Raw genomic sequence first — 16597 nt, 5'->3', positions numbered from 1 at the left:
TGGTCCCTGTTGTCAGCTTCATGCTCTTTTGATTTCGCAGAGCTGGGGTGAGTGAATTGCTTTACAGTAGTTTCCAGTGCTCTTGCTGGCTCAGGCAGGGCTGGGTGAGGAGAAGCACTTCCCAGCGGCTGCCACCTGGAGACCACCCTTTGCTTTTTTTTTAGGCAAGCCTGACAGACTGGCCTGCTTTTATGAAAGAGAGAAAGAGAAAGAAAGAATTGGTTCACTAGAGCCTCTAGCCACTGTAATGGAACTCCAGATGCATGAGCCACCTTGTGTGCATGTGCAACCCTGTGCATGCATCACCTTGTGCATCTGGCTTACATGGGATCTGGGTCCTTAGGCTTCACAGGCAAGCACTTTAAGGGCTGAAGAGATGGCTTAGTGGTTAAGGAATTTGCCTGTGAAGCCTAAGGACCCAGGTTCGATTCTCCAGGACCCACATAAGCCAGATGCACATGGTGTTGCATGCATCTGGAGTTCATTTGCAGTGGCTGGATGCCCTGGTGCGCCCATTCTCACTCACTCTCTATCTCTCCCACTCTCTGTCTTAAATAAGTAAAGAAAGAAAGAGGTAGATATAGACAGAGAAATAATGGGCATCCCAGGGCATCTTAGCCACTGCAAATCAACTTCAGATGCATGCAGCACCTTGTGCATCTGGCTTTACGTGGGTACTGGGGAATTGAACTCCGGTCCTTAGGCTTTGCAGGCAAGTACCTTAACTGCTGAGCCATCTCTCCAACCCCAATCTTTGCTTGTTGCTTCAGTGGTTTTAGTTTTTTAAGATACTTTATTTATTTAGTTATTTGATACAGAGAGATACATACGGAGAGTGAGTGAGTGAGTATGGGTGCTCCGGGGCCTTTAGCCACAGCAGATGAGGTTCAGATGCACGCACCACCTTGTACATATGGATTGCGTGGGTACTAGGGAATGGAATCCTGGTCTTTAGGCTTTGCAGGCAGGTGCCTTAATGTCTAACCCATCTCTCCAGCCCAATTTTATTTTGAGGAAAGGTTTCACTGTGTATGTCAGGCATGGAACTCAATGATCCTCTTGCCTCAGTCTTCCAAATACTGGGTATTATAGATTTGCACCATAATAACTGGCCTCATGTGTCATTGTTTTTGAAAGACTGGGTAGTATCAATATCATTATGCTGACACGTTCTATATTGATGGGCATTTGCATTGTTTTCATTCTTCTGTTATTCTTAGCAATGTCCAATAAATACCTTGTTCATACATCCTTGTGCCCTTGAATGATTATGTCATTGATTTTCATCCATATTTATTACTTCAATAGTTAAGGCAGAGGTAAAACTGGTGAGTCAAATACGATGTATGTTTAGATACTTTAAAGATTTTTATTTATTTATTTGGTGGGGGAGGGGATGCCAGTGTGCATATGTAGAAATCAGAGGACAATCTTTTTTTCTTAATATTTTATTTATTTGAGATAGGGACACACAGAGAGAGAACGGGTGTGCCAGGGCCTCCAGTCACTGCAAAGGAACTCCAGATTTTTGCACCCCCTTATGCATCTGGCATATGCGGGTCCTGGAAAATCGAACCAGGTTCCTTTGGCTTTGCAGGCAAATGCCTTAACTGCTAAGCCATCTCTCCAGCCCATTTTTAAAAATATTTTATTATGTATTTGACAAAGAAAGGCAGGGGAGAGAGAGAGAATGGGTGCACCAGGGCCTCCAGCCAGGGCAAATGAACTCTAGATGCGTTCACTCCCTTGTGCATCTGGCTAACATGGGTCCCGGGGAATCAAACCTGGGTCCTTTGGCTTTGCAGGCAAATGCCTTAAATGCTAAGCCAGGACAATCTTGAAGTGTCTTTACTCTTCTTTGAGGCATGGTCTCTTGCAACTGCAAATGAACTGCTAGACTGCAAATAAATGTCAGACTAGCTGACTTGTGAACTTCAGTTTTTCCTTGCTCTGCCTTCCCTTGCTGTAGCCACATCAGGATCACAGATGCATGGGTCACTTTGAATCTGACTTTACATAGGTGCTGGGGAATTGAACCTAGTCCAGTAGGCTTTGTAAGCAAGTACCTTTAACTTTGGAGCCATCTTCATAGTTATTAGTGTTTAGATTTTTGTTGTTGTTGTTTTGTTTTTCTTTTTTAACATTTTATTTATTTATTTAAGAAAGAGAGAGAGAGAATGGGTATGTCAGGGCCTCTAGCCACTGCAAATGAACTACAGATGCATGTGCCATCTTGTGCATCTGGCTTACATGGATACTGGGTGTGGTGGTTTGATTCAGGTGTCCCCCATAAACTTTGATGTTCTGAATGCTAGGTCCCCAGCTGATGGAGATTTGGGAATTAATGCCTCCTGGAGGAGAGTATTATTGGGGGTGGGCTTATGGGTGTTATAGCCAGTTTCCCCATGACACTGTTTGGCATACTCTCCTGTTGCTAATGCCCACCTGATGTTGGCCAGGGGATGATGTCCACCCTCTACTCATGCCATTGTTTCCCCCTGCCATCACGGAGCTTCCCCTTGAGTCTGTAAGCCAAAATAAACCCTGTTTTCCCAAAAGCTGCTCTTGGTTGAGTGATTTCTGCCAGCAAAGTGAACCTGACTGTAACAGTATAGTTGGAACCGAGAGTGGGGTCCTTTGCTGCTAGACACCTGACTGTGTGGCATTGCCCTTCTAGATATGATTTTCAAGAGGAATGTAGAAGGATTTGAAACCTAGGCCTAAGAGACACCTTGCAGTACTATAAGTACAGCTTGTGGACAATTCTGTTCAGAGCTGAAAGACCTGAATGCAGTAAGAAATATGGACTGTGAGATTTGGCTGTGAGAAAGAGCTTTGCTTGGACTGGGCTAGAAGCAGTTTGTGTGAGAGGCTTGTTGTTATGCTCCTGTCCTGAGAATTTGTGCAGGGTTGCTTTGCATAGAGATGGACTGGTGTGATCAGAGGGATATGGCACAGAAATAAAATCTTTGGGCTAAAACTTCTGCTCGTTCAGCTGCAACTATATGAGAGATTACAATCTTTGAGATTGGATCTGGTGACCTGCATTGGGGCAACAGAAAGAATGTTGACTCTTTTGAAGGGGCCTTAATACTCAAGAAGTGTCCTGTTCTTCAAAGTCTGTTTTATTCCCCCTGGATTAGCAAATTGGCACCCTACCTGGTATTTTGGAGTATAAGAAATGCAGGAAAGAGAGGGTCATTGAATTTGCAACATGGTCTTGCGTGTTGGAAATGGCTATTGGACAGTGTGAAGCAGGTTTGCTGGATGCTGCATGTAGACTCAATGGAGCCATGAGGATGGACCATGGGTTACAGTAGAGACCCAGTGGAGATGCCAGGACTATGAAATGGCTGCTAAGGAGAGCTGCCAGCACCAGATGAAGCTTTCCAGGACTGTGAGTAGCCTAACTGGAGAGGCAGAATTAGAACTCCAGAGACTTGTTGCTGGTTAGAATTATCTGACTTGGAGATTTGTCACTGACTAAAGTTGTTGGACTTGGTGCTACAGAGTTTGATGTTTGCCCTACTTAAATCTTGTACTGGTTGAATATTTTTTTGCTATGCCCATTGCCATCTTTTGCAGTGTGAGTGTTTATTCTGCCATTATGAGTTTTGGGGGGATTTTTTTGGTATGATGGCTCAGTTAAAACACCTTGGATTATGGGAATGTTTGCACATCATTAGGATTGATAAAAAAAAATTGGCAGTTTTAATGTTGGATGAATGCATTGCATTTTATATCATGTATGGTTATCAGTTTATGGGGGTCAGGGGTGGAATGTGGTGCTTTGATTCAGGTGTCCCCCATAAACTTAGGTGTTCTGAATGCTAAATATCCAGCTGATAGAGATTTGGGAATTAATGCCTCCTGGAGGCAGTGTGTTGTTGGGGTGAGCTTATGGGTGTTATAGCCAGTTTCCCCATGCCAGTGTTAGGCACACTCTCCTGTTGCTGTGGTCCACCTGATGTTGGCCAGGAAGTAATGCCTGCCCTCTGCTCATGTCATTATTTTCCCCTGCCATCATGAAGCTTCCCCTCAAATCAGTAAGCTAAAATAAACCTCCCCCCCAAAAAAGCTGCTGTTGGTTAGGTGATTTCTGCCAGCAATGTGAACCTGACTGCAACACTGGGGAATTAAACCTGTGTCCTTTGGATTTGCAGGAAAATGCCTTAACCACTAAGCCATCTCTCCACCCCCATCATTTTCATTTTTGTTTCCCTTCATTTTGCCTATACACAAACTCACCAACAAAAATTGTTAGTGCCAGCAACTGAACTGAAAATCTTGGCTATATCACCATACCATAGTTTAAACTATTAATTCTTTAGCTATATGAAAACCTGGAAAGGTGAGTTGGGTTGTGACTGTATATGCATACATGGGCAGAATAGTTGCCCACATGGTGACACACATATTTAATCCCAGCCCTTGGGCTATTGAGATAGGAGTTTAAGGTGAACCTGGGTTGAATAGTGAGAACTTATCTACAAAACCAAAGGAGGGAAGAAGTAGTCAAAACTAGAAGGCTCATGAATCTTTTTTATTATAAATCATTACAAGTAATGACTCTTCCTATTAGTCTCAATTTTTTCTTAGTAGTTTTATCTGACTTTAGTAGGTCTGTTTTACCCAGTGAAACAATGAAAGGCAAATACCTCAGGCAAACAACACACAAACATCCATTTGTACCAGTAATCTTCAGAATACAGATGCCCCTGCTAGGGCTCTCTGGAGAGAAGCTGAAGTGAGGTTCCTTTACCTGGAAGCTTCTGCTCCCCCTTGCTCCCAGAAAATACCAGTCTCTAGACCTTTTTTTTTCTAGACCTTTCTGCTTTTATTCTGGCTTTTCTCAGACCAAAGAGAAAACATTCAAGGTTGATCTCAAGGTAAACATCATGTAGGTATAATTAAGCTTATTATTTTGAGCCATTCACATATTGTCCCTCTTGATACTTATATAGAGCTTCTTTAAAACATTCAGAGATCCTGGCTCTTAAACACAAGGGTAGAGCAGATCCGACTGTCTAAAGGGAGGAGATCTTTGGCCTCAATCAGATGCTTACTGTTAAGGAAGTTAATGAACCTGAATAGAGGAACACACAGGGAATGCTAGAATGTTTTTATGCATTGCTTCAACAAATGTACACATTTTTATGAAGCAATGTGCTTGCTGCTACAGGGAAAATATCTAAATCATGGCAAATACCTTGAGTTTTTAATCTCACTGGGGAAGCTAGGCATGAAATGGGACTAATTGGGGGGGGGGGTTCAAATGCAAACCCCAGCCCTGAGCTGGTGTCTGCTTTACTTAAAGAACTGAAATAAAGCAAGAAAAGGATTATTTTGTGAATTATTACCTTTTTTTCAGGAAGGGTAAGGGAGATTCCATGAATCAAAAACAAAAGGAATGGCAGGGGACATTAGTCCTAGAAGCAAAGGGTGAGGAGTGGATACATCCGCAAGGTCTAAGGGCCCATGTATACCCTCTCTCACCTTGGCAGCACCTGAGTGATTCCAACTCTGCCACAGCTGCCACAGAAAGCACCAAAAAAAGTTACATGATAATGTAAGTGTTATTAAAATATAATATATACAATTACTACAGAAGTTCTACCCCTGGGCTGGAGGGATAGCTTAGTGGTTAAGGCTTGCTGGCAAAGCCAAAGGACCCTGGTTTGATTCCCCAGTACCCATGTGGGCCAGATGCACAAGGTGGCACATGCCTTTGGAGTTCCTTTGCAGGGGCTGGAGACCCTGGTGCACCCATTCTTCCTCCCCCCCCCACTTTTCTCTCTGTCAAATAAATTAAAATCATATATAATTTTTTAAACAAGTTCTGTGTTCCACAGCTGCCCCCGCCTTCTAGCTGGCCAAGCTTGCAGACATAGGAGAAGGGGGGTAGTTGAGGTCTCTGTACCACTGCTCATACAAAGCAGACTGCCCGCAGATCCACTGGTGGTAAAACACCCAGGAAACAACCGTCTACAAACTGTCGCAAGAGTGCGCCCCCTACTGCAGGTATGAAGAAACCTCCTTGTTACAGACCTGGTGCTGTGGCACTCCGTGAAATTTAAATCTATCAGAAGTCCCCTGAACTTCTGATTCACAGATTGCCCTTCCGCGTCTGGTGCAAGAAATTGCTCAGGATTTCAAAACAAATTTGTGTTTTCAAAGTGCAGCTGTTGGTGCTTTGCAGGAGGCAAGTGAAGCCTATCTGGTTGGCCTTTTTGAAGATACCAGCCTATGTGCTATCCATGACAAACGTGTAACAATTATGCCAAAAGATATCAGGCCAGCATCCACATACGTGGAGAACGTGCTTAAGAGTCCACTATGATGGAAAACATTTCATTCTAAAAAAATTTTTTTTCTTTCCCTGTTATCGGTAGCTGTGAATGTTAGATATTTTTTCCCCATGTTATCAGAAGGTATATCTAAGTATATGATTGCTAGTGGAAAACTAGGGGACAGGAATCAGGTATTGGCAGTTTCTCTATTTTCATCTGTGTGTGGATTTTTAATGTAAATGCAGGGATGTAAAGCATTAAAGCAAGTTAAAATGCTTCAGTGAACAAGTTTCAATAGTTCAACTTTATAACAATTATAAATAAACCTGTTAAGTTTTTCTGGACAGTGCCAGCATTTAGATTTTTTTTTTAAGTCAATTTCTTATTGACGGCAACTAAATGGTGTTTGTAGCATTTTTATCATACAGTAGATTCCATCCATTCACTATACTTTTCTAACTGTTTCTGTAAGTTTGCTATTAAGTATATATATATTTAAAAAAACACTTTTGTATCCTTGGTTTGACCTGTTTCCAGCCTTTTTGCCTTGTGTAGACGTTATATCCAAAAACTGCCATGATGCCAGCATCTCAGTGTCCTCGGTCCATTGAATCCTTTCCTTTTTGCACTGTCAACCCCGTCTTGAGTAAGCTCTACTGTCTACTTTCTCAGCTTCCTCCCCAAGATGTTAAGAATGGTTGTGGGGCCTGGAGAGATGGCTTAACGGTCAAGGCACTTGCCTGCAAAGTCGAAGGACCCAGGTTAGATTCCCCAGTACCCACGTAAGCCAGATGCACAAAGTGGCACATGCATCTGGAGTTTGTTTGCAGTGGTTAGAGGCCCTAGCATGCCCATTCTCTTCCTCTCTTTCTCTCTCTCCCTCTCCCTCTCCCTCCCTCCCTCTCTCTCTCTCTCCCTCCCTCTCTCTTTTCGTATCTCTCTCTCTCAAGAGAAAAACTTAAAAAAGAATTGTTGTGGATAGTGATGGATTTACCCATCTTGACTTGATGTGACTTTGCATGATATCTCACAATAACTCTTCCTATTTTTCCTACTTTCCTGGAGTGATTGATCACCTCAGAGACTTTATTACCTGGTCTCAGATTTACCATCTTCATTGCTGCCTGATCTCCTCTTTTTTAGGCTGACCAGGATTTACTATGTAGTCTCAGGCTGGCCTTGAACTCACAGCAATCCTCCTTATCTCTTGAGTGCTGGCCTTAAAGGCATGCGCTACTATGCCTAGCCATATTCTTTTCTTTTCAATGGGTATATGTGGTATGTTTCTGAGTATGCATATGCACATGTGTGTACACTCTGACTACCTTTTTGGATGATCACCAAAATAGACTAGACTGGTTAGTCAGTGAACTCCAGGCATCTTCCTGTCTATTCCTCCCTAGCACTGATATTAAAAGCATATCCCGTCACATATGTTTAATTTATTTATTTTTATTTACAGCTTCCATAACTGCAGACAATACCCATGGTCCCGCCCTCCCCCCACTTTCCCTTTGAAACTCCACTCTCCATCATATCCCCACCCCTTCTCAATCAGTCTCTCTTTTATTTTGATGTCATGATCTTTTCTTCCTATTATGATGGTCTTGTGTAAGTAGTGTCAGGCACTATGAGGTCATGGATATCCAGGCCATTTTGTGTCTGGAGGAGCACGTTGTAAGGAGTCCTACACTTCCTTTGGCTCTTACATTCTTTCCACCACCTCTTCTGCAATAGACCCTGAGCCTTGGAAGATGTGATAGAGATATTGCAGTACTGAGCACTCTGGTCATTTCTTCCCAGTACCATGATGCCTTCTGAGTCATCCCAAGGTCACTGCCATCTGAAAAGAGACGATTCTCTACCAAAAGTGAGAGTAGCATTAATATAGGGTATGAACATTAAGAGAAGTGCTTACTGGGCAGTTTGATAAGCATAGTATATACATTTAGCCAAACGGCAGCAGTTATTACACGACTAGGGCTCATGACTACCCCTGTTTTAAGTTTTCAGTATCAGGGATGTATTCCCTCCCATGGAGCGGGCCTCCAGTTCAATTAAAGGGCATTGGTTTCCCCCATAACAGACATGACACTATTGCACCTATTGGCCCACTTGGCCTGGCTGGCCAAATATAAGGCTTGCAGTGTCCACTGCTGACTATCTTCACTGGTGTTTTCTCTTTCTCCCATTGAACTGCATGCAGAATGGCTTCTTCCAGCTTTCTGTCAGCTGGTGTACAAGGAGGAAGTTATCTGCTCAGTTCCAGCAGGATTTCTCAGTGGACGTGCAGCCCAAGTATGTGGAGTCTTCAACAATAGGGTCTTACCATCTATTCCTGGTGGGAAACCAAGGGCCTTGGAAATGGCCTATAATGTTTTGGGGGCATCAGGGACCTCCTGGCCAACAACTCACTGGAGGCATCCCATCCATGGCACTGAAAATTTTCTAGCAACAATCTATGGTTCCTGAGTGTTCCATTGTCCAAAAAAAGTAGGTTTCCATATGATTTATTTATATCCTCTTAGTCTAGTAAGATATTTTTAAAATATTTTATTTACTTGAGAGAAAGAGGCAGATACAGAAGAATGGGCACTCGAGGACCTCCAGCCATTACTAACTCACTTGAGATGCATATACCGCCTTGTGCATCTTGCTTTACATGGGTTCTGGAGGAATCAAACTTGGGTCCTTTGGCTTTGCAGACAAGTGCCTTTAACCTGTAAGCTATCTCTCCAGCCCTAATATAAACATTTAATTCCAAATTACCTCCTCTAAACACTTGCTTAGTTGCATATCACAATTTTGAAGCATACTTATTTTCTATTTTTTAACTTAAAACTATATTTTAGTTTCCTTTGAGACTTCTTTGACCCATGGATTTCTTTTTTTTTTTTTTTTTTGGTTTTTTGAGGTAGGGTCTCACTCTGGTCCAGGCTGACCTGGAATTAACTCTGTCATCTCAGGGTGGCCTTGAACTCATGGCGATCCTCCTACCTCTGCCTCCCGAGTGCTGGGATTAAAGGCGTGCGCCACCACGCCCGGCTTGACCCATGGATTTCTTACAAGTACATTGTTTAGTTTCCAGGTGTGTGGAGATTTTTGTTATTTTTCTGTTAGTGCTTTTTAATGTAATTCTAATATGATTAAGAACATAGTTTTCATTATTTTTTATTTTATAGCAATTCTATTGAAATATAATTACTGACACACTATAATATCCAATTTTTTATAATATACAATCCAGTGAGAAGCTATCTTACTCATCTTGGCATTCTATATAGTAGTTCCATATTGGAATCACCTGAAGAGCTTCAAAAGTACTGGTCCCTGGTCCACTCCCCCAAAGGTTCTGAGTTAATTTATTTGGGTTTTGACCTAGGCATGGGATTTTATTTCCTTTTTACAATATCATTTAAGCTGGGTGTGGAGGCATATGACGTTAAGGCCAGTTCCTGGGAGGCATAGGTAGGAGGATGGATCACTGTGAGGTTGAGGCCAGCCTGGGACTACACTGTGAGTACCAGGTCAGCCTGAGCTACAATGAGACCTTACCTCAAAAAAACTATATATATACATACATACATATATATATTACATATTCATGCCAGCAGATGCTAGAGGACAACTTCCATTTGAGTAGGGTCTCTCATACTGGGATCACAGAAGCTCATCACAGCTTCTAGCTTTTACATGGGGTCTGGTGATCTGAATCTGTTACTCAACAGTTATGCAGAAAACACTTTATCCACATAGCTATCTTCCCAGCCCCTTTTACCATTTTTTTTTTTTTTTTTTTTTTTTTTTTTTTTTTGGTTTTTCAAGGTAGGGTCTCACTCTGGTCCAGGCTGACCTGGAATTCACTATGTAGTCTCAGTGTGGCCTTGAACTCATGGCAATCCTCCTACCTCTGCCTCCCGAGTGCTGGGATTAAAGGCGTGCGCCACCACACCCGGCTCCTTTTACCATTTTTAATCTAATTTTATTTTTTTTAATTTATTAATTTTTTTTTCGTTTTTCAAGGTGCAGTCTCACTCTAGCCCAGGCTGACCTGGAATTCACTGTGGAGTCTCAGGGTGGCCTCAAATTCACAGCAATCCTCCTACTTCTGCCTCCCAAGTGCTGGGATTAAAGGCATACACCACCATGCCCGGCTTCATGTATATATTTTAAATATAATACCTTCTCATTACCTTTTCTTTCCACTAAACATAATTGTATTAAATTTGTTGTTTTATGACCCAGCTTACCTTAGGAATCTTCGCTATGCACTTCAAGAAATCGTTGTACTGTTGCTGGGGAGAATGTTAGATGTGGTCCATGGTGTTGGTGAATTCTTTAGTATCTGCAGCCTATACCATTGTTGATTTTCTGTCTACTGTGTTTATTACCAAAAGAGAAGTATGAGAGTTTCCAGCTTTAATTGTGTAGTTTTCTTTCTTCTTTCACTTCCTAAAGGTTTTGCTTCATGTATTCTGAAACTGTAGTTAGATGTATAAACAATCAGATTTCTTATGTTCTCTTACTCACTGACTGCTTTATTCTTATAAATTGACTCAATCCTCACCCCAGTGCCTAGAATAACCCAGGGTCTTGTGTGTGCTAGATAAGTATCTTACCAACATCCTCAGGTCCTTCTTGATCCTGTTTACATTATTTGCTCTGAAGTCTATTTTGTCTGAGATTTACACAGGCATTTAAGTTTTCTTTCTTCCTTTTTGAAAGTAAAACAGAGCAAAAATTGATTCCAAGCTTAAGAGGAGAAGACAAAGTTCCTGTAAGACAGAAAGGGTCCTGAGTGGATAATCCCCAATTTTTGTTTTGTTTTGGTTTTCGAAGTAGGCTGGCCTCAAACTCACAGCCATCCTCCTACCTCTGCCTCCACAGTGCTGGGATTAAAAATGTGTGCCACCATGCCTGGCTCCCATTTTCTTTTCTTTTTTTTCAATTTTTAAAATGTTTATTTATTTATTTGAGAGAGAACGAAAGAAGCAGATATAAAGAGAAAATGAGTACACCAGGGCCTTCAGCCACTGCAAATGAACTCCAGATGCCTGTGCCACCTTGTGCATCTGGCTTATGTGGGTTCTGGGAAATTGAATCTGGGTCTTTTGGTTTTGCAGACAAGTGCCTTAGCTGTTCAGCCAGCCCCCAAGTTTTCTTTCACTTAGAGTTTCCATGCCATTTAATCTCTATGTCATACTAGAAATGAGTCTCTTATTGATAGTACATACTATCAATGCGGGCTTGTGAAGTTCCTTATCTTTTTTTTTTTTTTTTTGGTAGGTTCTCACACTAGCCCAGGTAACCTAGAATTCACTCTGTATTCTCAGGGTGGCCTCCAACTCTCGGCATTCCTCCTACCTCTGCTTCCCAAGTGCTGGGATTGAAGGCATGCCATGCCCGGCTTCCTTTACTTATTTTTGAGACAGTCTGAAATATTTCAGACTGTATTGAACTCACTATGTAGTCAAGGATGACTGATCCTTTTACCTCCACATCCCAAGTGTCTCCTTGGCATGAAGTAAGGACTCAGAATCATCCAAGAGAAACTAAGGGACTGCAGGAGGTTATGGAAGGCACTGAAACCCAAGATGTCTGGTCTGTCCAGGCTTTTATTCATAGCACTTTGCTTATAAAGCACTGTTGGGGGCAGCTTTATGTGTCTGGGATGAGCACCCAACTAAACACATTTTATGGGAGGAAGGGATTTATTTGAAGCTTACAGATCCAGGGGAAGTTCCATCAGTGGTGGAAATAACTGGCTCCCATACATAAATCCAAGCAGAGAGAGAAAGCACAACCAGCCAGCAAATGTCATAGCAGCAGCAGCACAAACCTCAGCATGCAGGACCTGCAAGACCCAGGCTGCTCTCCACACCTCTGGCTTGGAATTCAACTCTGCCCTCAGGAACACTCAGGGCTAGACTCCAGGATCCGCCCAGTGACACCTACAGGCAGCTGGAGACCCAAGTGACAAGCTTTAATAAAATGCCCAAGCCCATGGGAGACATACATTCAAACTACCACAAGCACACAGGGAGCAAGGGGCTTATGGTTCAAGAAAAGTTCCAGCCATCTTGTCATTTCTGTTTCCCTTAGAACTATCTGTAGTCCATGGAAAGGTTCTTGACATTAAATTATCATGTAACTGACCTCAATAGCATGTGCTGCACCAACTTCAATGCTTCAGTAAAAAAGAGTGATTATAGAAATAAAGACTGAGGATGTAGCTCAGTTGATAAAAGTGCTTATAGCATGCATCAGACTCTTGGTTTGCTCCTCAGCACTGCATAAACCAGGTGTGGTAGGACATGATTGTGCTCCAAGCATTTGGGTGTAAGAGACTCACATAAAGGGAACCACCAGCTATGGGACCCCAAAGCTACAGTTGTATGGGGTAGACTCAGGACACGCACATGAGTCATGAGAATCAGTCTTCAGCTGCACTCCCTGGAGGTGTTGTGCTCATGATAAGTTTATGCACCAAGAAATGGTGGTGCACTTGGGAGACTGAGGTAGGGGGATCACTGTGAGTCTTAGGCCAGCCTGGCACTACAGAGTAAATTCCAGGTCAGCCTTGGCTAGAGTGAGACTCTACTTTGAAAAACAAAAATAAAATAAAATAAATCACTAAAAGGCAGAAATGGTGGTTCATGCCTCTAGTTCCAGCACTCAGAAGGCTGAAGCAGTTAAGAACAGCCCAGCTATACAGTGAGACTATTTGAAAATAAATAAATAAATGCTAATTGGCAAAGTCCTGTGTCTTCCTTGATTGGCATACTGGGTGGTAGCCAAACAACACTTAAGTGACTAAGGGAAAATAGAAGCTGGAGAGAGAGCTCAGCAGCTAAGGCACTCACCTGCAATGCCAAAGCACCCAGGTTTGATTGCCCAGGATCCACGTTAAGCCAGATGCTCAAAGTGGCGCATGCATCTGAAGTTCATTCTCAGTGGCTAGAGGCCCTGGCACACCCATTCTCTCTCTCTCTGCCTCTTTCTTTCTCTTGCTCTGTCAAATAAAATATTGTTTTTAAAAAAGGCAAACAGCATACACATTGTGGGCATGCTAGATAGGGGGTAATTCACAAGCTGGGGAGAATGGGATGGGAAGACATGGAATTTTGTCATGCTACTCAGAACAGTGCATAATTTAAAACTTATGAATTATTCATTTCTGGAATTTTCAAGTTAACATTTTCAGACAGAGACTGAGCATGGATAATTGCAACTTGAAAGTGTAGACATGGGTAGTGAAATTGTGGGTAAGAGGAGACGACTGCATTTAGCTAGGAATATGCTTTATCCTTCCAGAAAGGGAAAGGGTGACTCTGAAGGCAAGTGATCCATCTTTAGGGCTGTCACTTCCTCCTGAAGCCCAGAAACAAGGTGGCTTTCTCTTGGTTTTCAGAGGGTGGGGCCTTAGAATTGTAGAGGGTTTATGTAAGGGCCTACATAAACCATCTGTTTGTTTGCAAGTAGGGAAGGGGGAGGAGGGAGAGAGAGAATGGTGTGCTAGGGCCTCTAGCCACTGCAGATGAATTCCAGATGCATGTGCCACTTTGTGCATCTGACTTTATGTGGTTACTGTCTTAACCACTGACCCATCTCTATAGCCCTAAACAATCTGCTTATGTGGAAAAATTACTATGGAAAAGATACTGTAAAATGGATGAGGGGTGCAGGCACGTGGCTATTTTGCCAGGAGTACTCCAAAGCATCTTTTTGAGGTGTGAGGCCTCAAGGGGGTCACCATCTGAAGCCTTTTATTAATTTTTTATCTTTATTTTGTTTCAAGGAACGGTCTCACTCTAGCTCAGGCTGATCTGGAACTCACTCTGTAGCAGAAGTTATCCTTGAACTCACAGCAATTCTCCTACCTCAACCTCCCAACTGCTGGGCATTAAGGTGTGTTCCACCATACCCACCTGATTTGAGGCCTTTTCATCAAAAGTAGTTCTTGCCGGGCGTGGTGGCACACGCCTTTAATCCCAGCACTCGGGAGGCAGAGGTAGGAGGATCACCATGAGTTCAAGGCCACCCTGAGACTACATAGTGAATTCCAGCCTGAGCCAGAGTGAGACCCTACCTTGAAAAGATAAAAAAAAAAGAAAAAAGTAGTTCTTCTCTGGCAGTTTGGGAGTAGATAATAGAAATGGACAAGGGTTGACCCCAACAGCCAGTATACAAAGGCTTGGTGTCATGCACCTGTAATCCCAGCACCCAAGAGGCTGAGGCAGGAAGATGTCACATTCCAAGCTTTCCTGGGCACCACAGTGAGATTATTGTAGGGTTTTGAGATTGATAGGGCCTCTTGGCCCAGTTGGTGTGATGTGCCAAATAAGTAATTAAGGAATTAAGTCCCAAAGTGTCAGGACAAGTATGCTTAGGATTTCTGCTGGCATTCAAAGAAGAGAAAGAAAAGAGGAGGAAAAGGAAAGTTAACACTTTTTGAGTTAGAACTCAGAAAAATGGGCAGGCTCAACAGTGAGTCTTGAGCAACTACAGGGAAGAAGTTTCTGGAGGTTTAAGAACAAGGTAAGTGATTGGCAAGCTCTCAGGACCAAACACTTTGTTCCTCTGATCAGAAGGAAGTGTCTTTTCCCTTTCTATTGTTACCAGGGAAACAGGTGGAGCCCACAATGTTCCCTGCTAAAAAGTTGACCCTAAAATCATTTAAGAGATGGATGGTCACTCAATCTAGGCTAAAGCAGTGCACAGAAAGGTTCTGGGACTGCGTTTTCTATAATCTCTAATCTTACACGGAAGGTCAGTATCTATGTTCTTTTGGGCCTGTGTCCCTCACTACTTGCAAAAATAAATAAATAAATAACTGAAGTCACCAGGTGTGGTGCACGCCTTTAGTCCCAGCACTGGGGAGGCAGAGATAGGAGGATCTCTGTAAATTCCAGGCCACCCTGAGACTACACAGTGAATTCCAGGTCAGCCAGGGCTAGAGCGAGACCCTACCTCAAAAACCAAAAAATAATAATAAATAAATAAATCAATTTACTCCTAATCTGTATCAACATCCTGCCTCAAAATACAAAGTAAACATTTCTACTCAACTATACTATCAATACTATCAACCTGAAAGCCAAAATCCATTCACTTTTAACAAAATCATTAAAAAATTATCAACCTCCATTCCAGTCTATCTTTTTCCAGGAAGGTGATTACCACAAGAAATGGGAATGGCAGGTCAGTTCGTTTTCCAAGGCCCTAGCAGTTTGAGGTCACACTCATCACCCAGGTCTTACATCAGATGATGGGGCGATCAGTTACTCCCTGGACTTGCTATAGGCACACAGCTGAGCTGAACTTTCTAGGGCCTCACCTCTCCCTCCTCCAATCCGAGCCCTCCTCCAGTCCAAATTCTCCTCCAATCCGAGCCCTCCTCCAGTCCAAATTCTCCTCCAATCCGAGCCCTCCTCCAATCCGTGTTGTCCTCATCCAAGTTCTCCTCCAATATGATTTCTCCTCCAATCCGAGCCCTCCTCCAGTCCAAATTCTCCTCCAATCTGAGCCCTCCTCCAATCTGAGTTATCTTCCAATACAAGCCTTCCTTCAATCCGAGTTCTCTCTAACCTGAGCTCTCCTCCAATTCGAGTTCTCCTCCAATCCAAGCCCTCCTCCAATCCGAGCCCTCCTCCAATCCGAGTTCTCCTTCAATACGAGCCCTCCTCCAATCCGAGCACTCCTCCAGTCCGAGTTCTCCTCCAATCCAAACCCTCCTCCAATCGGAGCTCTCCTCCAATCCGAGTTCTCCTCCTATCCGAACTCTCCTCCAATTCGAGTTCTCTTCCAATACAAGCCCTCCTCCAATTCGAGCTCTCCTCCAATCCGAGCTCTCCTCCAACCCGAGCCCTCCTCCAATCCGAGCACTCCTCCAGTCCGAGTTCTCCTCCAATCCAAACCCTCTTCCAATCGGAGCTCTCCTCCAATCCGAGTTCTCCTCCTATCCGAACTCTCCTCCAATTCGAGTTCTCTTCCAATACAAGCCCTCCTCCAATCCGAGCTCTCCTCCAATCCGAGCTCTCCTCCAACCCGAGCCCTCCTCCAACCCGAGCCCTCCTCCAGTCCGAGTTCTCCTCCAGTCCAAATTCTCCTCCAATCCGAGCCCTCCTCCAATCCGAGTTATCGTCCAATACAAGCCCTCCTCCAATCCGAGCTCTCCTCCAACCCGAGCTCTCCTCCTATCCGAGTTCTCCTCCAATCCGAGCTCTCCTCCTATCCGAGTTCTCCTCCAATCCGAGCTCTCCTCCTATCCGAGCTCTCCTCCTATCCGAGCTCTCCTCCTATCCGAG

The 16597-nt window shown here is 43.4% G+C and overlaps 1 long non-coding RNA gene across 1 annotated transcript; it reads right to left on the bottom strand.

The window, feature by feature from the left end:
* Positions 1-8091: 8091 nt before the first annotated feature.
* On the bottom strand, positions 8092-12232 carry LOC123460134. The gene is made up of 4 exons (XR_006636801.1): positions 12130-12232; positions 10910-11065; positions 10541-10771; positions 8092-8151 (listed from the first exon to the last, which is right to left on the bottom strand). It is a non-coding gene; the product is annotated as an uncharacterized LOC123460134 (long non-coding RNA).
* Positions 12233-16597: the final 4365 nt, after the last annotated feature.

This window comes from Jaculus jaculus, chromosome 4, assembly GCF_020740685.1.
Source record: "Jaculus jaculus isolate mJacJac1 chromosome 4, mJacJac1.mat.Y.cur, whole genome shotgun sequence".
Taxonomy (NCBI): domain Eukaryota; kingdom Metazoa; phylum Chordata; class Mammalia; order Rodentia; family Dipodidae; genus Jaculus; species Jaculus jaculus.
Note: the sequence above shows the minus strand (reverse complement) of the source record. Positions and strands in the feature narration are given on the sequence as shown.